Source organism: Phyllobates terribilis, unplaced genomic scaffold, assembly GCF_046119375.1.
Source record: "Phyllobates terribilis strain yellow unplaced genomic scaffold, ASM4611937v1 Scaffold_74__1_contigs__length_7073193, whole genome shotgun sequence".
In the NCBI taxonomy this organism is placed as follows: Eukaryota; Metazoa; Chordata; class Amphibia; order Anura; family Dendrobatidae; genus Phyllobates; species Phyllobates terribilis.
In genome coordinates this window covers 2202692-2223031 of record NW_027362834.1, presented here as the reverse complement: position 1 = coordinate 2223031, position 20340 = coordinate 2202692, and the positions used below count along the sequence as shown (strand labels likewise).

The 20340-nt window shown below is 45.4% G+C and overlaps 9 non-coding genes across 9 annotated transcripts; all 9 read left to right on the top strand.

Annotated features, from left to right (window-relative positions):
• The first annotated feature begins 187 nt into the window (after nucleotides 1–187).
• Nucleotides 188–378, top strand: LOC141195970 (U2 spliceosomal RNA). Its single transcript, XR_012268540.1, has one exon. It is a non-coding gene; the product is annotated as a U2 spliceosomal RNA (small nuclear RNA).
• Nucleotides 379–1497: 1119 nt separating this feature from the next.
• On the top strand, nucleotides 1498–1688 carry LOC141195745 (U2 spliceosomal RNA). The gene has a single exon (XR_012268323.1). It is a non-coding gene; the product is annotated as a U2 spliceosomal RNA (small nuclear RNA).
• A 1120-nt stretch (nucleotides 1689–2808) lies between these two features.
• Nucleotides 2809–2999, top strand: LOC141194733 (U2 spliceosomal RNA). The gene has a single exon (XR_012267354.1). It is a non-coding gene; the product is annotated as a U2 spliceosomal RNA (small nuclear RNA).
• Nucleotides 3000–4120: 1121 nt separating this feature from the next.
• On the top strand, nucleotides 4121–4311 carry LOC141194732 (U2 spliceosomal RNA). The gene has a single exon (XR_012267353.1). It is a non-coding gene; the product is annotated as a U2 spliceosomal RNA (small nuclear RNA).
• Nucleotides 4312–5434: 1123 nt separating this feature from the next.
• Nucleotides 5435–5625, top strand: LOC141195901 (U2 spliceosomal RNA). Its single transcript, XR_012268472.1, has one exon. It is a non-coding gene; the product is annotated as a U2 spliceosomal RNA (small nuclear RNA).
• Nucleotides 5626–6746: 1121 nt separating this feature from the next.
• On the top strand, nucleotides 6747–6937 carry LOC141194731 (U2 spliceosomal RNA). The gene has a single exon (XR_012267352.1). It is a non-coding gene; the product is annotated as a U2 spliceosomal RNA (small nuclear RNA).
• Nucleotides 6938–8058: 1121 nt separating this feature from the next.
• Nucleotides 8059–8249, top strand: LOC141194730 (U2 spliceosomal RNA). Its single transcript, XR_012267351.1, has one exon. It is a non-coding gene; the product is annotated as a U2 spliceosomal RNA (small nuclear RNA).
• A 6164-nt stretch (nucleotides 8250–14413) lies between these two features.
• On the top strand, nucleotides 14414–14603 carry LOC141196311 (U2 spliceosomal RNA). The gene has a single exon (XR_012268866.1). It is a non-coding gene; the product is annotated as a U2 spliceosomal RNA (small nuclear RNA).
• A 1115-nt stretch (nucleotides 14604–15718) lies between these two features.
• On the top strand, nucleotides 15719–15909 carry LOC141194729 (U2 spliceosomal RNA). Its single transcript, XR_012267350.1, has one exon. It is a non-coding gene; the product is annotated as a U2 spliceosomal RNA (small nuclear RNA).
• The last annotated feature ends 4431 nt before the right edge of the window (nucleotides 15910–20340 follow it).

The following is a 20340-nucleotide window of genomic DNA, read 5'->3' as shown; positions in this document are numbered from 1 at the left end:
TAAAAGAGGTGGAGTTATGCAGATCTAAAACGCGTGGATTGCAGCAGCAGCAAGCCGAAAAGTGCAGGCATGTGAGGGATCTAGAGGTTGACAGCATGTCTTCTTAACGGGAGTCCAGGTGGCCATCTCCACAAATGGACTTTTCACAATCCTTGGGTGGCACCGTAGTCGGAAACCAATTCTGGTTATCGCTTCTCGGCCTTTTGGCTAAGATCAAGTGTAGCATCTGTTCTTATCAGTTTAATATCTGATACGTCCCCTATCTGGGGACCATATATTAAATGGATTTTTAGAACAGGGAGATGGAAAAAGAGCTTGCTCTGTCCACTCCACGCATTGACCTGGTATTGCAGTATCTCCAGGACCGGTGCACCCCTTCTTTAATGCAGTTTCTAAAATCAGAAAGAATTGAATTCAATGCTTTTTGTTCATTTTGCTTGTTTGTCGGATTTTGGGATGGACTCTTTGGCTTTGCTTTTCTTCTCCTCATTGGATTTTTCATGTTAAAAGTTGCAGAAGCCAGATGACAAGCTCATTTTGGTTCAACTTCAGCAACTGTGCATTGCATTGCCATGTAATGTAATGTAATGCAATGCTATCTATCTAGCTCTCCCTCTATACTTCCTTTTGGATAAACAGACATATTAGGCAAGCATTTTGGAGCTTTCACCTAAATAACTACAGGTGGTGAGATAAGCTGCACAATATAATTGACCTTTCAGTATATTGTTGCACACACACCATCTATTTAGCAAATGCCCTTGTTATCAACAGCAGCCTTTTAAACTCACCTGAGCTAACAGGTATGTGAGCTGGTTACTCTGCTGCGCTTAAAATTTATTTTTTGGTTTGCTACAATGCCTTTTCTGAAACGTTGTCTCCCTCTGCTGGAACACTGACTTCTTTCATTTAATGCCTGCAGACTATAAAAGAGAAACCAACCCAAAAAGTTTGGTTGATTAGTCTGTGGCATTCTTTTAAACTGTTGCTTATGGCGGTCTCTGTGAGCTTCTCAGTGACATTCAGCCATCCAGGTATCCCGCCTGCAGTAGACGGAATGTGGCAATGGAACGCTGGCTGCGCGTGTCATAATAGGCTCTGAGCCTTTATATACCTGCGCACAGCAGCAGCCACCTTCAGTCTGCTGCTGGACAGCCAGCAGCAGCAGCAGGAGAGGTAATTAATCAGCAACCCTCCTGCTAAGGGTAGACAGCTGCTCGTTCCACCCCCCCCCCCCGCCTTAATTGGTTCTCCTCCCTTCCAACGGTGTTGAGGCGGGTGGGAACAGCCGGGGGTTGAGGGTACTATGCTAAAAGAGGTGGAGTTATGCAGATCTAAAACGCGTGGATTGCAGCAGCAGCAAGCCGAAAAGTGCAGGCATGTGAGGGATCTAGAGGTTGACAGCATGTCTTCTTAACGGGAGTCCAGGTGGCCATCTCCACAAATGGACTTTTCAGAATCCTTGGGTGGCACCGTAGTCGGAAACCAATTCTGGTTATCGCTTCTCGGCCTTTTGGCTAAGATCAAGTGTAGTATCTGTTCTTATCAGTTTAATATCTGATACGTCCCCTATCTGGGGACCATATATTAAATGGATTTTTAGAACAGGGAGATGGAAAAAGAGCTTGCTCTGTCCACTCCATGCATTGACCTGGTATTGCAGTATCTCCAGGACCGGTGCACCCCTTCTTTAATGCAGTTTCTAAAATCAGAAAGAATTGAATTCAATGCTTTTTGTTCATTTTGCTTGTTTGTCGGATTTTGGGATGGACTCTTTGGCTTTGCTTTTCTTCTCCTCATTGGATTTTTCATGTTAAAAGTTGCAGAAGCCAGATGACAAGCTCATTTTGGTTCAACTTCAGCAACTGTGCATTGCATTGCCATGTAATGTAATGTAATGCAATGCTATCTATCTAGCTCTCCCTCTATACTTCCTTTTGGATAAACAGACATATTAGGCAAGCATTTTAGAGCTTTCACCTAAATAACTACAGGTGGTGAGATAAGCTGCACAATATAATTGACCTTTCAGTATATTGTTGCACACACACCATCTATTTAGCAAATGCCCTTGTTATCAACAGCAGCCTTTTAAACTCACCTGAGCTAACAGGTATGTGAGCTGGTTACTCTGCTGCGCTTAAAATTTCTTTTTTGGTTTGCTACAATGCCTTTTCTGAAACGTTGTCTCCCTCTGCTGGAACACTGACTTCTTTCATTTAATGCCTGCAGACTATAAAAGAGAAACCAACCCAAAAAGTTTGGTTGATTAGTCTGTGGCATTCTTTTAAACTGTTGCTTATGGCGGTCTCTGTGAGCTTCTCAGTGACATTCAGCCATCCAGGTATCCCGCCTGCAGTAGACGGAATGTGGCAATGGAACGCTGGCTGCGCGTGTCATAATAGGCTCTGAGCCTTTATATACCTGCGCACAGCAGCAGCCACCTTCAGTCTGCTGCTGGACAGCCAGCAGCAGCAGCAGCAGGAGAGGTAATTAATCAGCAACCCTCCTGCTAAGGGTAGACAGCTGCTCGTTCCACCCCCCCCCCGCCTTAATTGGTTCTCCTCCCTTCCAACGGTGTTGAGGCGGGTGGGAACAGCCGGGGGTTGAGGGTACTGTGCTAAAAGAGGTGGAGTTATGCAGATCTAAAACGCGTGGATTGCAGCAGCAGCAAGCCGAAAAGTGCAGGCATGTGAGGGATCTAGAGGTTGACAGCATGTCTTCTTAACGGGAGTCCAGGTGGCCATCTCCACAAATGGACTTTTCAGAATCCTTGGGTGGCACCGTAGTCGGAAACCAATTCTGGTTATCGCTTCTCGGCCTTTTGGCTAAGATCAAGTGTAGTATCTGTTCTTATCAGTTTAATATCTGATACGTCCCCTATCTGGGGACCATATATTAAATGGATTTTTAGAACAGGGAGATGGAAAAAGAGCTTGCTCTGTCCACTCCACGCATTGACCTGGTATTGCAGTATCTCCAGGACCGGTGCACCCCTTCTTTAATGCAGTTTCTAAAATCAGAAAGAATTGAATTCAATGCTTTTTGTTCATTTTGCTTGTTTGTCGGATTTTGGGATGGACTCTTTGGCTTTGCTTTTCTTCTCCTCATTGGATTTTTCATGTTAAAAGTTGCAGAAGCCAGATGACAAGCTCATTTTGGTTCAACTTCAGCAACTGTGCATTGCATTGCCATGTAATGTAATGTAATGCAATGCTATCTATCTAGCTCTCCCTCTATACTTCCTTTTGGATAAACAGACATATTAGGCAAGCATTTTGGAGCTTTCACCTAAATAACTACAGGTGGTGAGATAAGCTGCACAATATAATTGACCTTTCAGTATATTGTTGCACACACACCATCTATTTAGCAAATGCCCTTGTTATCAACAGCAGCCTTTTAAACTCACCTGAGCTAACAGGTATGTGAGCTGGTTACTCTGCTGCGCTTAAAATTTCTTTTTTGGTTTGCTACAATGCCTTTTCTGAAACGTTGTCTCCCTCTGCTGGAACACTGACTTCTTTCATTTAATGCCTGCAGACTATAAAAGAGAAACCAACCCAAAAAGTTTGGTTGATTAGTCTGTGGCATTCTTTTAAACTGTTGCTTATGGCGGTCTCTGTGAGCTTCTCAGTGACATTCAGCCATCCAGGTATCCCGCCTGCAGTAGACGGAATGTGGCAATGGAACGCTGGCTGCGCGTGTCATAATAGGCTCTGAGCCTTTATATACCTGCGCACAGCAGCAGCCACCTTCAGTCTGCTGCTGGACAGCCAGCAGCAGCAGCAGCAGGAGAGGTAATTAATCAGCAACCCTCCTGCTAAGGGTAGACAGCTGCTCGTTCCACCCCCCCCCCCGCCTTAATTGGTTCTCCTCCCTTCCAACGGTGTTGAGGCGGGTGGGAACAGCCGGGGGTTGAGGGTACTGTGCTAAAAGAGGTGGAGTTATGCAGATCTAAAACGCGTGGATTGCAGCAGCAGCAAGCCGAAAAGTGCAGGCATGTGAGGGATCTAGAGGTTGACAGCATGTCTTCTTAACGGGAGTCCAGGTGGCCATCTCCACAAATGGACTTTTCAGAATCCTTGGGTGGCACCGTAGTCGGAAACCAATTCTGGTTATCGCTTCTCGGCCTTTTGGCTAAGATCAAGTGTAGTATCTGTTCTTATCAGTTTAATATCTGATACGTCCCCTATCTGGGGACCATATATTAAATGGATTTTTAGAACAGGGAGATGGAAAAAGAGCTTGCTCTGTCCACTCCACGCATTGACCTGGTATTGCAGTATCTCCAGGACCGGTGCACCCCTTCTTTAATGCAGTTTCTAAAATCAGAAAGAATTGAATTCAATGCTTTTTGTTCATTTTGCTTGTTTGTCGGATTTTGGGATGGACTCTTTGGCTTTGCTTTTCTTCTCCTCATTGGATTTTTCATGTTAAAAGTTGCAGAAGCCAGATGACAAGCTCATTTTGGTTCATCTTCAGCAACTGTGCTTTGCATTGCCATGTAATGTAATGTAATGCAATGCTATCTATCTAGCTCTCCCTCTATACTTCCTTTTGGATAAACAGACATATTAGGCAAGCATTTTGGAGCTTTCACCTAAATAACTACAGGTGGTGAGATAAGCTGCACAATATAATTGACCTTTCAGTATATTGTTGCACACACACCATCTATTTAGCAAATGCCCTTGTTATCAACAGCAGCCTTTTAAACTCACCTGAGCTAACAGGTATGTGAGCTGGTTACTCTGCTGCGCTTAAAATTTCTTTTTTGGTTTGCTACAATGCCTTTTCTGAAACGTTGTCTCCCTCTGCTGGAACACTGACTTCTTTCATTTAATGCCTGCAGACTATAAAAGAGAAACCAACCCAAAAAGTTTGGTTGATTAGTCTGTGGCATTCTTTTAAACTGTTGCTTATGGCGGTCTCTGTGAGCTTCTCAGTGACATTCAGCCATCCAGGTATCCCGCCTGCAGTAGACGGAATGTGGCAATGGAACGCTGGCTGCGCGTGTCATAATAGGCTCTGAGCCTTTATATACCTGCGCACAGCAGCAGCCACCTTCAGTCTGCTGCTGGACAGCCAGCAGCAGCAGCAGCAGGAGAGGTAATTAATCAGCAACCCTCCTGCTAAGGGTAGACAGCTGCTCGTTCCACCCCCCCCCCCCCGCCTTAATTGGTTCTCCTCCCTTCCAACGGTGTTGAGGCGGGTGGGAACAGCCGGGGGTTGAGGGTACTGTGCTAAAAGAGGTGGAGTTATGCAGATCTAAAACGCGTGGATTGCAGCAGCAGCAAGCCGAAAAGTGCAGGCATGTGAGGGATCTAGAGGTTGACAGCATGTCTTCTTAACGGGAGTCCAGGTGGCCATCTCCACAAATGGACTTTTCAGAATCCTTGGGTGGCACCGTAGTCGGAAACCAATTCTGGTTATCGCTTCTCGGCCTCTTGGCTAAGATCAAGTGTAGTATCTGTTCTTATCAGTTTAATATCTGATACGTCCCCTATCTGGGGACCATATATTAAATGGATTTTTAGAACAGGGAGATGGAAAAAGAGCTTGCTCTGTCCACTCCACGCATTGACCTGGTATTGCAGTATCTCCAGGACCGGTGCACCCCTTCTTTAATGCAGTTTCTAAAATCAGAAAGAATTGAATTCAATGCTTTTTGTTCATTTTGCTTGTTTGTCGGATTTTGGGATGGACTCTTTGGCTTTGCTTTTCTTCTCCTCATTGGATTTTTCATGTTAAAAGTTGCAGAAGCCAGATGACAAGCTCATTTTGGTTCAACTTCAACAACTGTGCATTGCATTGCCATGTAATGTAATGTAATGCAATGCTATCTATCTAGCTCTCCCTCTATACTTCCTTTTGGATAAACAGACATATTAGGCAAGCATTTTGGAGCTTTCACCTAAATAACTACAGGTGGTGAGATAAGCTGCACAATATAATTGACCTTTCAGTATATTGTTGCACACACACCATCTATTTAGCAAATGCCCTTGTTATCAACAGCAGCCTTTTAAACTCACCTGAGCTAACAGGTATGTGAGCTGGTTACTCTGCTGCGCTTAAAATTTCTTTTTTGGTTTGCTACAATGCCTTTTCTGAAACGTTGTCTCCCTCTGCTGGAACACTGACTTCTTTCATTTAATGCCTGCAGACTATAAAAGAGAAACCAACCCAAAAAGTTTGGTTGATTAGTCTGTGGCATTCTTTTAAACTGTTGCTTATGGCGGTCTCTGTGAGCTTCTCAGTGACATTCAGCCATCCAGGTATCCCGCCTGCAGTAGACGGAATGTGGCAATGGAACGCTGGCTGCGCGTGTCATAATAGGCTCTGAGCCTTTATATACCTGCGCACAGCAGCAGCCACCTTCAGTCTGCTGCTGGACAGCCAGCAGCAGCAGCAGCAGGAGAGGTAATTAATCAGCAACCCTCCTGCTAAGGGTAGACAGCTGCTCGTTCCACCCCCCCCCCCGCCTTAATTGGTTCTCCTCCCTTCCAACGGTGTTGAGGCGGGTGGGAACAGCCGGGGGTTGAGGGTACTGTGCTAAAAGAGGTGGAGTTATGCAGATCTAAAACGCGTGGATTGCAGCAGCAGCAAGCCGAAAAGTGCAGGCATGTGAGGGATCTAGAGGTTGACAGCATGTCTTCTTAACGGGAGTCCAGGTGGCCATCTCCACAAATGGACTTTTCAGAATCCTTGGGTGGCACCGTAGTCGGAAACCAATTCTGGTTATCGCTTCTCGGCCTTTTGGCTAAGATCAAGTGTAGTATCTGTTCTTATCAGTTTAATATCTGATACGTCCCCTATCTGGGGACCATATATTAAATGGATTTTTAGAACAGGGAGATGGAAAAAGAGCTTGCTCTGTCCACTCCACGCATTGACCTGGTATTGCAGTATCTCCAGGACCGGTGCACCCCTTCTTTAATGCAGTTTCTAAAATCAGAAAGAATTGAATTCAATGCTTTTTGTTCATTTTGCTTGTTTGTCGGATTTTGGGATGGACTCTTTGGCTTTGCTTTTCTTCTCCTCATTGGATTTTTCATGTTAAAAGTTGCAGAAGCCAGATGACAAGCTCATTTTGGTTCAACTTCAGCAACTGTGCATTGCATTGCCATGTAATGTAATGTAATGCAATGCTATCTATCTAGCTCTCCCTCTATACTTCCTTTTGGATAAACAGACATATTAGGCAAGCATTTTGGAGCTTTCACCTAAATAACTACAGGTGGTGAGATAAGCTGCACAATATAATTGACCTTTCAGTATATTGTTGCACACACACCATCTATTTAGCAAATGCCCTTGTTATCAACAGCAGCCTTTTAAACTCACCTGAGCTAACAGGTATGTGAGCTGGTTACTCTGCTGCGCTTAAAATTTCTTTTTTGGTTTGCTACAATGCCTTTTCTGAAACGTTGTCTCCCTCTGCTGGAACACTGACTTCTTTCATTTAATGCCTGCAGACTATAAAAGAGAAACCAACCCAAAAAGTTTGGTTGATTAGTCTGTGGCATTCTTTTAAACTGTTGCTTATGGCGGTCTCTGTGAGCTTCTCAGTGACATTCAGCCATCCAGGTATCCCGCCTGCAGTAGACGGAATGTGGCAATGGAATGCTGGCTGCGCGTGTCATAATAGGCTCTGAGCCTTTATATACCTGCGCACAGCAGCAGCCACCTTCAGTCTGCTGCTGGACAGCCAGCAGCAGCAGCAGCAGGAGAGGTAATTAATCAGCAACCCTCCTGCTAAGGGTAGACAGCTGCCCGTTCCACCCCCCCCCCCGCCTTAATTGGTTCTCCTCCCTTCCAACGGTGTTGAGGCGGGTGGGAACAGCCGGGGGTTGAGGGTACTGTGCTAAAAGAGGTGGAGTTATGCAGATCTAAAACGCGTGGATTGCAGCAGCAGCAAGCCGAAAAGTGCAGGCATGTGAGGGATCTAGAGGTTGACAGCATGTCTTCTTAACGGGAGTCCAGGTGGCCATCTCCACAAATGGACTTTTCAGAATCCTTGGGTGGCACCGTAGTCGGAAACCAATTCTGGTTATCGCTTCTCGGCCTTTTGGCTAAGATCAAGTGTAGTATCTGTTCTTATCAGTTTAATATCTGATACGTCCCCTATCTGGGGACCATATATTAAATGGATTTTTAGAACAGGGAGATGGAAAAAGAGCTTGCTCTGTCCACTCCACGCATTGACCTGGTATTGCAGTATCTCCAGGACCGGTGCACCCCTTCTTTAATGCAGTTTCTAAAATCAGAAAGAATTGAATTCAATGCTTTTTGTTCATTTTGCTTGTTTGTCGGATTTTGGGATGGACTCTTTGACTTTGCTTTTCTTCTCCTCATTGGATTTTTCATGTTAAAAGTTGCAGAAGCCAGATGACAAGCTCATTTTGGTTCAACTTCAGCAACTGTGCATTGCATTGCCATGTAATGTAATGTAATGCAATGCTATCTATCTAGCTCTCCCTCTATACTTCCTTTTGGATAAACAGACATATTAGGCAAGCATTTTGGAGCTTTCACCTAAATAACTACAGGTGGTGAGATAAGCTGCACAATATAATTGACCTTTCAGTATATTGTTGCACACACACCATCTATTTAGCAAATGCCCTTGTTATCAACAGCAGCCTTTTAAACTCACCTGAGCTAACAGGTATGTGAGCTGGTTACTCTGCTGCGCTTAAAATTTCTTTTTTGGTTTGCTACAATGCCTTTTCTGAAACGTTGTCTCCCTCTGCTGGAACACTGACTTCTTTCATTTAATGCCTGCAGACTATAAAAGAGAAACCAACCCAAAAAGTTTGGTTGATTAGTCTGTGGCATTCTTTTAAACTGTTGCTTATGGCGGTCTCTGTGAGCTTCTCAGTGACATTCAGCCATCCAGGTATCCCGCCTGCAGTAGACGGAATGTGGCAATGGAACACTGGCTGCGCGTGTCATAATAGGCTCTGAGCCTTTATATACCTGCGCACAGCAGCAGCCACCTTCAGTCTGCTGCTGGACAGCCAGCAGCAGCAGCAGCAGGAGAGGTAATTAATCAGCAACCCTCCTGCTAAGGGTAGACAGCTGCTCGTTCCCCCCCCCCCCCCCCCCGCCTTAATTGGTTCTCCTCCCTTCCAACGGTGTTGAGGCGGGTGGGAACAGCCGGGGGTTGAGGGTACTGTGCTAAAAGAGGTGGAGTTATGCAGATCTAAAACGCGTGGATTGCAGCAGCAGCAAGCCGAAAAGTGCAGGCATGTGAGGGATCTAGAGGTTGACAGCATGTCTTCTTAACGGGAGTCCAGGTGGCCATCTCCACAAATGGACTTTTCAGAATCCTTGGGTGGCACCGTAGTCGGAAACCAATTCTGGTTATCGCTTCTCGGCCTTTTGGCACGATCTATCAGGTTTACCTGTGTGGTCTTGCCTGTGAGGTGCTCTTGGTACCCTTTCTCTCGGCCTGGGGGGATCGTTCCTTTTCGGAGGGACTTAACCCCCCTGCTGCTATTGGGAGGAAGGATTAGTCCGGGAGCAACGGGAAGGGATCCCATGAAGGCTTGCGCCTTTCAGAGAGAAGAGTCGCTACGTTCCTGAGTGAAGGATGCCGGCAACGCTCACATATTCATCGGGTGATGCCCGGATGCGGAACACCGTGAGGATTGAAGTTGGAGCAGGATCGAGGACGGAGAAGAATTTGGATTACATCTGCCATAGGATTCTGCTTGGAGTTCTGGAGTTTCGGCGGGAAGACATATTCTGCTTCCAGGACAATGAGTACAAGGGGACTTACACCATCACCTTCAAGAGCCAGGGATGCTGTCACCAACTCGTACAAAAGGTAAATGAGAAAAACTACTTGGATGAATTGGATGGACTAACCTTTTGTCTCTTGTATGCCTATGACGAGATCCCTATCGTGGTGCATTTCCCGAACCCCTTTGTGGAAGCTGCAGACATCTCGACCTACCTTATCCGTTATTGTGACGATCTGAGATACCTGGGCACTGTGAAGAACGCGGTAGGCTTCTGGTGCGGCAAGAGGAGGTACATGGCCCGTCTAAAGAGGGACCCAAGCGGAGTGGGAGGAATGCTACACCCTCCCTCAACATTTGTGATCGGTAAGAGCAGAGGCTACTTATTTTACCCTGGAATGCCGGTATGTTGCAGGAACTGTGGACAAATGGGTCATACCCAAACGTCCTGCACGGGCAGGAAAGTAGACCGCTGCAATAATTGCAGCTGTTACGGACATTTAATGAAGGACTGTCCCGCTGGGAGGAAATGCAATCTTTGTGGTGAGGCGGGGCACATGTTCCGAGGATGCCCCAACAGGACCAGGACCAGGACCTACGCAGAAGCTGCATCTTCTGCAGCTGAGCCGATGCGCCCACCGGTCTTCACTGGCGGGCCGGCGTCGGAGGGCGGTTCGAAGGGCGAGAAGGCTGGGATGGAGCAGGGAGCCGGAGGCCCCTCTGGGGCGGCCCCTGCATCGAAGTCCCTTAACGATGGGCGGACCTCGCATGGACCGGAGCGGAGGGGTCTTCCTTCTGGGAGGGTATCCTCCGTGTCGATGGTTCCCGATACCGATCCTGTTGGGCTGGAGGGTGGTGCCCCTGTGCGGTTGGCTACAGGGGACCACGCAGCGATGGCCTCAGGATCTTCCAGGGCGATTAGCCAGCCAGATGAGGGGGCTTTGCTTCTAGGTGGCGAACATCAGGGAATCGGTGTTGGTGATCTTATCCTGATGGACCAGTCTCTCCCACTGGAGGAGGTGGAGGAAGAGGAGGACTGCACCAGTGACCTAGTGGAGTCTGCCCCGAAAAAGAGACGGAATGTCGAAGCCCCAACGTCTCCTGGAATGTGGCTGGGAACAGTGACCTACGAGGGGGCAACCGCCGGCTCACAGAATATCGAGTCGTTTGGGTCCTCTAGCCCGGATGTCCTGGAGCAATTTGACATACAGGGCTTTGAGTCAGGTGTCCTCATGGAAGATCCACCACCCTGACCTATGAATGCCCACATTAAGACTTGTCTCACTGAATGTGAGGTCATTAAAGAGCCCAGTTCGTAGGGCTGCTCTATTCAAGTATTTAGAAACCGCTGACTTTGACATTTGTTTATTACAGGAATGCGGGATACAACATGCACTAAATTATAATGACATCAAGACAGATTGGAGACTGGGGCCCTCCATCTGGTCTGGCTCCAATGACAACAAGTCAGCGGTGGTGGGCTTCCTCTGTCGTGGGAGAAATATTACTGTAAATGCTGTCACAGAAATAGTACCAGGCAGAGTGGTTTTAGTGCATTTTAAATTTAATGGTTTTACCCTACGTGTAATGAATATTTATGCTCCCCCTGATAAGCAAGAGAGAATTAATTTATTTGGGATATTGCCATTGTACTGTACTGGGTCATCTCCCCTGATCGTAGGGGGTGATTTTAATTGTCTTTGTGCTAGTGAACAACGAGCAGGGGGTGACCCTTTACGCAAATTGGATAAGTCATGTCATCTATTGAAAGATTTTATAACTGATTTTAAATTATGCGATGCGTGGAGGTCACTCCTGCCGACGGACCCTGGTTATACGTGGTCCGGAAGAGGGGTGTCCTCCAGGATCGATTTTATTTTCCTATCAGATGATTTTAACCCTGTAAAATGTGTTTTAACATCAAATATATTTTCTGACCATAAGGGCTTGGAGGTGCATCTAGAATATCGGGATGAACAGAGGGTCAACAGGGGCCTCTGGCGTCTAAGTACATACCTGCTGGAGGACCCTCTGATTCGACAAGACTTTGGTAAAGCCTATCAAGCCTGGCGGCGACAAAAACCTTCTGATGCCCCTATGGTAACCTGGTGGGAAAATTTGAAAAAAAAAGTCAGAATGTTTTTTATAAAAGCAGGGAGACGTAAAGCTAGAGAGAAAAAAAGATGTTTTAGTGATCTTAACACCAAACTACAAACACTTTTTAAATTCAAAGAGCTAGGGGTGGAGGTGGGAGATGATATTGCTAGCCTAAAAACTGAAATTCAGAACTGCATAGACACAAAGGGGAAAGAGATTATTTTTAACTCTAGAGTGCAGCACTTGGAGGAGGGGGAGAAGTGCTCTCGCTTCTTCTTCAAAAAAGTCATGGATAAAAGAGTAGTGATCACAAATCTAGAGGGTGAAACATCTATGCAGGGAATGTTGAATGCTACTTTTAACTTTTATAAGCATCTTTTTAGTAAAAAGTGTATAGATGAGTCCTTTTTATCTGATGCTCTTAATGATCTCGATTTTAAGTTAAATTTTACAGACCAGGAGTTTTTAGAACGCGATATTGTTTTAGAGGAATTATTTTATGTTTTTAAAAGTTTCTCTAAGGGTAAAGCACCTGGGTGTGACGGACTACCTGTAGAGTTTTACCTTACTTTTTGGGACATTTTAAAAGAGGAAGTTTTTATTTGTGAACAGTTGCCATTTTCGTGGAGGAGAGGAGTGGTGTCTTTGATATATAAAAAAGGTGACCGCAGTACTCTAGCGAATTGGAGACCCATAACTCTCCTAAATGTTGATTACAAGGTACTTGCTAAGGTGGTTGCAGACCGGCTCAGGAGTGTCATTGCCAAACTAATCCAGCCTGAGCAGGTTTGTAGTGTACCAGGCAGAAGTATTTCAGAGGTTTTAAACGTATTAAGGGATGTAATTTGGTATTCCAGAGACCGGGGTCAAAATGTAGCTCTTTTAGCCCTAGATTTTGAAAAAGCTTTCGATAGAGTCTCTCATAGATTTCTTTTTAGAGTTTTAAAAAGAATGGGTATCCCTAATATGCTTTTAAATTGTATTAAGATTTTATATAAAAATTGTTTTAGTCAAATTTCTCTTAATGGCTTTTTAACAGATGGAGTTCCCCTTGAGTCCGGAGTGAAGCAGGGATGCCCCTTGTCGCCCATCCTGTTCATCTGCGCCATGGAGCCCCTGCTGAGCGCAATAAGGAAAGACAAAGTGATTAGAGGGGTTCCTGTTCCAGGCGGAGGTGGCAGTGATGTGAGAGTCTTTGGCTACATGGATGACGTGACGGTTGTGTGCGTGGACCCTGCTTCCCTCCGGAGGGCGGTGTTGCGCATTGATTTTTTTTCCCAGGCATCCGGTTTTAAACTTAATTTAAATAAATCTGAATGTCTGACTTTGGGATCCTGGGACACCGCCCAACTCCCGCAGCTCACTATAAAACGAGACAATGTAAAAATTCTTGGAGTTGTTTTTAACGAGGAGAATGTGGGAACTCAAAGCTGGGAGAATGTCATAGAAAAAATGTCAAAGAAAATATCATTTTGGGGTTTGAGGTCCCTAACAATGGAGGGGAAAATTTTAATTATAAAATCAGTGTTGTTACCCCTCATACTGTATATAGCTATGGTGTACCCCCCCTCTGATGTTTTAATTAAAAAAATGACTAGGATGATCTTTATGTTTTTATGGAACTCCAAAATGGAAAAATTAAGGCGAGAAATAATGAGGAAGAATAAAATGAAAGGCGGAAGGGATGTCCCCGATTTACATATTTATTTGCATTTAAATTATTTCTGCTTTTGTTTCAAACATTTTAATGGTAATAGTGCGCTAAGTTATTTTTTAAAATATACTTGTGGGATGATTTTTAAAAGATGGTTTAAGTTGTCGTTGAATTCCCCTGTTTTACTATGCCCCCCCAAACACCAAGCAATCTTAGAAAAGACTGTTCGATTTTATAGCCTTGGTGATTTTAATATGGACATTTTTAAAGACAGCAAGAAGCTTTTATCTTTTCTGAGGAGGAATGAAGATGTGACCCCCATAGTAAATTTCTCAGAAGAGAGATCGAAGCAAGTTTGGAAGAATGTCTTCGGGAAATTCTTAGCAAATGGACATAAGGACATCGCATGGATGGTGGTCCACCAGTGCCTCCCCACCAGAGAGTTTCAACACAGGAGAGGCCTGGTGGCCAGAGCCAAATGCGCCAGAGACTCATGTATTAATGACGAAACCACCTTGCACCTTATGTGGAATTGCCCATTTGCACAGGAACTTTGGCACAAAGTTGGGATTCTTTTAAAATGGACTTGCGGTTTAAGAGATATTAACCATGAATATGTTTTATATGGCCTTTTTAAATGTCCGACCCCTCAACAGTATTGTATATGTTGGTGTATGATTAACTGTTTTAAAGACGCCCTTTGGAAGGCACGCAATATTTTACTTTTTAAACGTGATGCTATTTCTGTGAAGGATTGTCTTAAAATTGCTTTTAGCCAGATGTATATTTATTACTTGAGGGATGTCAAATGTATTGGGAGGAGGGATGCTAATCGTATATGGGGTTTTTATGGGTGGAATTCTGTGTTTTAATAATGTACTGTTTGTGTTGTTGTTTTTGATTGTAAACCATCTTTTACGCACTTAATAAATTATGTTGAAACCTGATCTGTTCTTATCAGTTTAATATCTGATACGTCCCCTATCTGGGGACCATATATTAAATGGATTTTTAGAACAGGGAGATGGAAAAAGAGCTTGCTCTGTCCACTCCACGCATTGACCTGGTATTGCAGTATCTCCAGGACCGGTGCACCCCTTCTTTAATGCAGTTTCTAAAATCAGAAAGAATTGAATTCAATGTTTTTTGTTCATTTTGCTTGTTTGTCGGATTTTGGGATGGACTCTTTGGCTTTGCTTTTCTTCTCCTCATTGGATTTTTCATGTTCAAAGTTGCAGAAGCCAGATTACAAGCTCATTTTGGTTCAACTTCAGCAACTGTGCATTGCATTGCCATGTAATGTGATGCAATGCTATCTTTCTAGCTCTCCCTTTTTACTTCCTTTTGGATAAACAGACATATTAGGCAAGCATTTTGGAGCTTTCACCTAAATAACTACAGGTGGTGAGATAAGCTGCACAATATAATTGACCTTTCAGTATATTGTTGCACACACACCATCTATTTAGCAAATGCCCTTGTTATCAACAGCAGCCTTTTAAACTCACCTGAGCTAACAGGTATGTGCGCTGGTTACTCTGCTGCGCTTAAAATTTCTTTTTTGGTTTGCTACAATGCCTTTTCTGAAACGTTGTCTCCTTCTGCTGGAACACTGACTTCTTTCATTTAATGCCTGCAGACTATAAAAGAGAACCCAACCCAAAAAGTTTGGTTGATTAGTCTGTGGCATTCTGTTAAACTGTTGCTTATGGCGGTCTCTGTGAGCTTCTCAGCGACATTCAGCCAGCCAGGTATCCTGCCTGCAGTAGATGGAATGTGGCAATGGAACGCTGGCTGCGCGTGTCATAATAGGCTCTGAGCCTTTATATACCTGTGCACAGCAGCAGCCACCTTCAGTCTGCTGCTGGACAGCCAGCAGCAGCAGCAGCAGGAGAGGTATGTAATCAGGAGCCCTCCTGCTAAGGGTAGACAGCTGCTCGTTCCACCCCACCCCCCGCCTTAATTGGTTCTCCTCCCTTCCAACGGTGTTGAGGCGGGTGGGAACAGCAGGGGGTGAAGGTGCTGTGTTTAAAGAGGTGGAGTTATGCAGATCTAAAACGCGTGGATTGCAGCAGCAGCAAGCCGAAAAGTGCAGGCATGTAAGGGATCTAGAGGTTGACAACATGTCTTCTTAACGGGAGTCCAGGAGCTCATCTCCACAAATGGACTTTTCAGGATCCTTGGGTGGCTCCGTAGTTTGAAACCAATTCTGGTTATCGCTTCTCGGCCTTTTGGCTAAGATCAAGTGTAGTATCTGTTCTTATCAGTTTAATATCTGATACGTCCCCTATCTGGGGACCATATATTAAATGGATTTTTAGAACAGGGAGATGGAAAAAGAGCTTGCTCTGTCCACTCCACGCATTGACCTGGTATTGCAGTATCTCCAGGACCGGTGCACCCCTTGTTTAATGCAGTTTCTAAAATCAGAAAGAATTGAATTCAATGTTTTTTGTTCATTTTGCTTGTTTGTCGGATTTTGGGATGGACTCTTTGGCTTTGCTTTTCTTCTCCTCATTGGATTTTTCATGTTCAAAGTTGCAGAAGCCAGATTACAAGCTCATTTTCGTTCAACTTCAGCAACTGTGCATTGCATTGCCATGTAATGTGATGCAATGCTATATTTCTAGCTCTCCCTTTTTACTTCCTTTTGGATAAACAGACATATTAGGCAAGCATTTTGGAGCTTTCACCTAAATAACTACAGGTGGTGAGATAAGCTGCACAATATAATTGACCTTTCAGTATATTGTTGCACACACACCATCTATTTAGCAAATGCCCTTGTTATCAACAGCAGCCTTTTAAACTCACCTGAGCTAACAGGTATGTGCGCTGGTTACTCTGCTGCGCTTAAAATTTCTTTTTTGGTTTGCTACAATGCCTTTTCTGAAACGTTGTCTCCTTCTGCTGGAACACTGACTTCTTTCATTTAATGCCTGCAGACTATAAAAGAGAACCCAACCCAAAAAGTTTGGTTGATTAGTCTGTGGCATTCTGTTAAACTGTTGCTTATGGCGGTCTCTGTGAGCTTCTCAGCGACATTCAGCCAGCCAGGTATCCTGCCTGCAGTAGATGGAATGTGGCAATGGAACGCTGGCTGCGCGTGTCATAATAGGCTCTGAGCCTTTATATACCTGTGCACAGCAGCAGCCACCTTCAGTCTGCTGCTGGACAGCCAGCAGCAGCAGCAGCAGGAGAGGTATGTAATCAGTAGAGATGAGCGGTGTTCGACTAGAACTGTTCGCCAATCTCAAATTCGAGCTGTTTTGGGCGGTGTTCGAGTTGTTCGACGAACCCGAACGATTTGCAAAAAATTCGGCTGTTCGAGGTTATGTTCGATAACTGTTCGTGCACCAAAAGCGTGTCCTGCATGTCTGGTGCTATTTAGAGCACCAATCATGCAGGGATTGTCTGCCACTCACTGTAATGTCACAGCCATGGTGGTTGTGGCATTACAGTGATTGCCCAAATCGATGGGAACAGTGCCAACAGTGAAACATGAAAAGCCGGCAATTCAGCAGCGGCATACACCTGTACCCGACAATTTAGAATCGAAAGAATAGAGCTTCACACATAGATTAGATAGATATAAACATGTCAGCCACATATATACGAAGTACAGTGAAAGTGCTGCTTACTGTACTTGTCATTTAGCGTAAAGGATTTATCAAAAAAAATAATAGTGTTTTCATGCACCGTCTCTTTAAGAAAGCCGGCCGGCAATTCAGCAGCGGTACCCGACAATTTATAACAGACAGAATAGAGCTTCACACATAGATTAGATAGATAGAAACATGTCAGTCACATATATATGAAGTACAGTGATAGTGTTGGTTACTGTACTTGTCATTTAGTATTAAAATAAAGGATTTATTATTAAAAAAATTGGCGTGGGGTTCCCCTTAATTTTAGGCTCTAGCGGAGGTTAAGCAGACGGCTGGGGCTGATGTTTGAAGCCTGGGAAGGGGGTAATACCCACGGAGCTTCCCAGGCTACTAATATCAGCCCCCAGCTGAATACATAGCCTTTACTAGCTATTTAAATGGGGGACACCCCAAAAAAAATGACGTGGGGTCCCCCCTAATTTAATAGCTAGCAAAGGCTAGGCAGACAGCTGGGGGCTGATATTAATAGCCCAGGAAGGGAGCCATGAATATTGGCCCCCTCCCAGGCTAGAAACACCAGCCGTCAGCCGCCCCAGAAATGGCGCATTCATAGGATGCGCCAATTCTGGCACTTAGCCTCGCTCTTCCACGCTGCCCTGGTGCGGTGGCAGGGGGTAATAGGGTTGGGGTTGATGTCAGCTTATAATGCCAGCTGACATCAAGCCCAGGTTAGTAATGGAGAGGCGTCTATAAGACACCCCCATTACTAACCCCATAGTCAAAGTTAAAAAAAACACAAACACCCAGAATAAAGTCCTTTAATTGAAATAAAGACACAATCCTTTATTGTTCTAAATTAAACCATACTTACCGTCACGCCCATTCCAGCTGAAGCCAACGATCTCCTGCAATAAAAGAAAAATAATAAACCAACCTCATCCTTACCTTTCCATGGTTCCCACGACAGCTTCAGCTCTGCTACATCGAGATGACAGGCTGGACCGCAGCAGAACGCTGCCATCCAGCCTCTCATCCCGCAGACACTGAGAAGCGCAGGCTTGCTTGCGCTGCTCAGCGTCTCTCTGTGACGACATCCAGATGAGCCGAGTTCATGTCCAATGAACTCGGCTCACCTCATGCACGTCACTGACAGCGTGGGAAAATTCTCACGCTGAAGCGGTGAGTGCAGGAGAATTCTCCCACGCTGTCAGTGACGTGCATAAGGTGAGCTCATGTCCAATGAACTCAGCTCACCTCCTGCACGTCACTGACAGCGTGGGAGAATTCTCCTGCACTCAGCGCTTCAGTGTGAGAATTCTCCCACGCTGAAGCGCTAAGTGCAGGAGAATTTTCCCACGCTGTCAGTGACGTGCATGAGGTGAGCCGAGTTCATTGGACATGAACTCGGCTCATCTGGATGCCCTCACAGAGAGACACTGTGGAGCGCAAGCAAGCCTGCGCTTCTCAGTGTCTGCGGGATGAGAGGCTGGATGGCAGCGTTCTGCTGCGGTCCAGCCTGTCATCTCGATGTAGCAGAGCTGGACCGGTCCTGGGAACCATGGAAAGGTAAGGATGATGTTGCTTTATTATTTTTCTTTTATTTCAGGAGATCGTTGGCTTCAGCTGGAATGGGCGTGATGGTAAGTATGGTTTAATTTAGAACAATAAAGAATTGTGTGTTTATTTCAATTAAAGGACTTTTTTCTGGGTGTTGTGTTTTTTTTAAATACTTTACTAGAAATTCATGGTGGTCATGTCTAATATTGGCGTGACCCCATGAATTTCGGGCTTAGGGCCAGCTGATAATGCCAAGCTGGCCCTAACCCCTTTATTACCCAGTGAGCCACCGCATCAGGGCCCTGGATGAGTTGGGTACAGCGCCAGAAGATGGCGCTTCTATGAACGCGCCATTTTCCGGGGTGGCTGCGGACTGCAATTTGCAGCGGGGGTGGCCCAGAAAGCTTGGGCCTCCCTGCGCTGCGGATTCCAGCCCCCAGCTGCCTAGTTGTACCTGGCTGGACACAAAAACAGGGCGAAGCCCCACGTCAATTTTCTTTAAATTATTTCATGAAATAATTAAGAAAAAAAGGGCTTCCCTATATTGTTGTGTCCGGCCAGGTACAAATAGGCAGCTGGTGGTTGGGGGCAGCCCGTTCCTGCCTGCTGTACCTGGCTGGACACAAATATAGTGCGAAGCCCCACGTCAATTTTTTTTAAATTATTTCATGAATTTCCTGAAATAATTTAAAAAAATTGAAGTGGGGCTTCGCACTATATTTGTGTCCAGCCAGGTACAGCAGGCAGAAACGGGCTGCCCCCATCCACCAGCTGCCTATTTGTACCTGGCCGGACACAACAATATCGGGAAGCCCTTTTTTTCTTAATTATTTCATGAATTTCATGAAATAATTAAAAAAAAAGTACGTGGGGCTTCGCCCTATTTTTGTGTCCAGCCAGGTACAACTAGGCAGCTGGGGGCTGGAATCTGCAGCGCAGGGAGGCCCAAGCTTTCTGGGCCCCCCCCGCTGCAAATTGCAGTCCGCAGCCACCCCGGAAAATGGCGCGTTCATAGAAGCGCCATCTTCTGGCGCTGTACCCAACTCATCCAGGGCCCTGGTGCGGTGGCTCACTGGGTAATAAAGGGGTTAGGGCCAGCTTGGTATTATCAGCTGGCCCCAAGCCCAAAATTCATGGGGTCACGCCAGTATTAGACATGACCGCCATGAATTTCTAGTAAAGTATTTAAAAAAAACACAACACCCAGAATAAAGTCCTTTAATTGAAATAAAGACACAATTCTTTATTGTTCTAAATTAAACCATACTTACCATCACACCCATTCCAGCTGAAGCCAACGATCTCCTGAAATAAAAGAAAAATAATAAAGCAACCTCATCCTTACCTTTCCATGGTTCCCACGACAGCTTCAGCTCTGCTACATCGAGATGACTGGCTGGACCGCAGCAGAACGCTGCCATCCAGTCTGTCATCCCGCAGACACTGAGAAGCGCAGGCATGCTTGCGCTCCTCACTGTCTCGCTGTGACGGCATCCAGATGAGCCGAGGTCATGTCCAATGAACTCGGCTCACCTCATGCACGTCACTGACAGCGTGGGAAAATTCTCACGCTGAAGTGCTGAGTGCAGGAGAATTCTCCCATGCTGTCAGTGATGTGCATGAGGTGAGCTCATGTCCAATGAACTCAGCTCACCTCCTGCACGTCACTGAC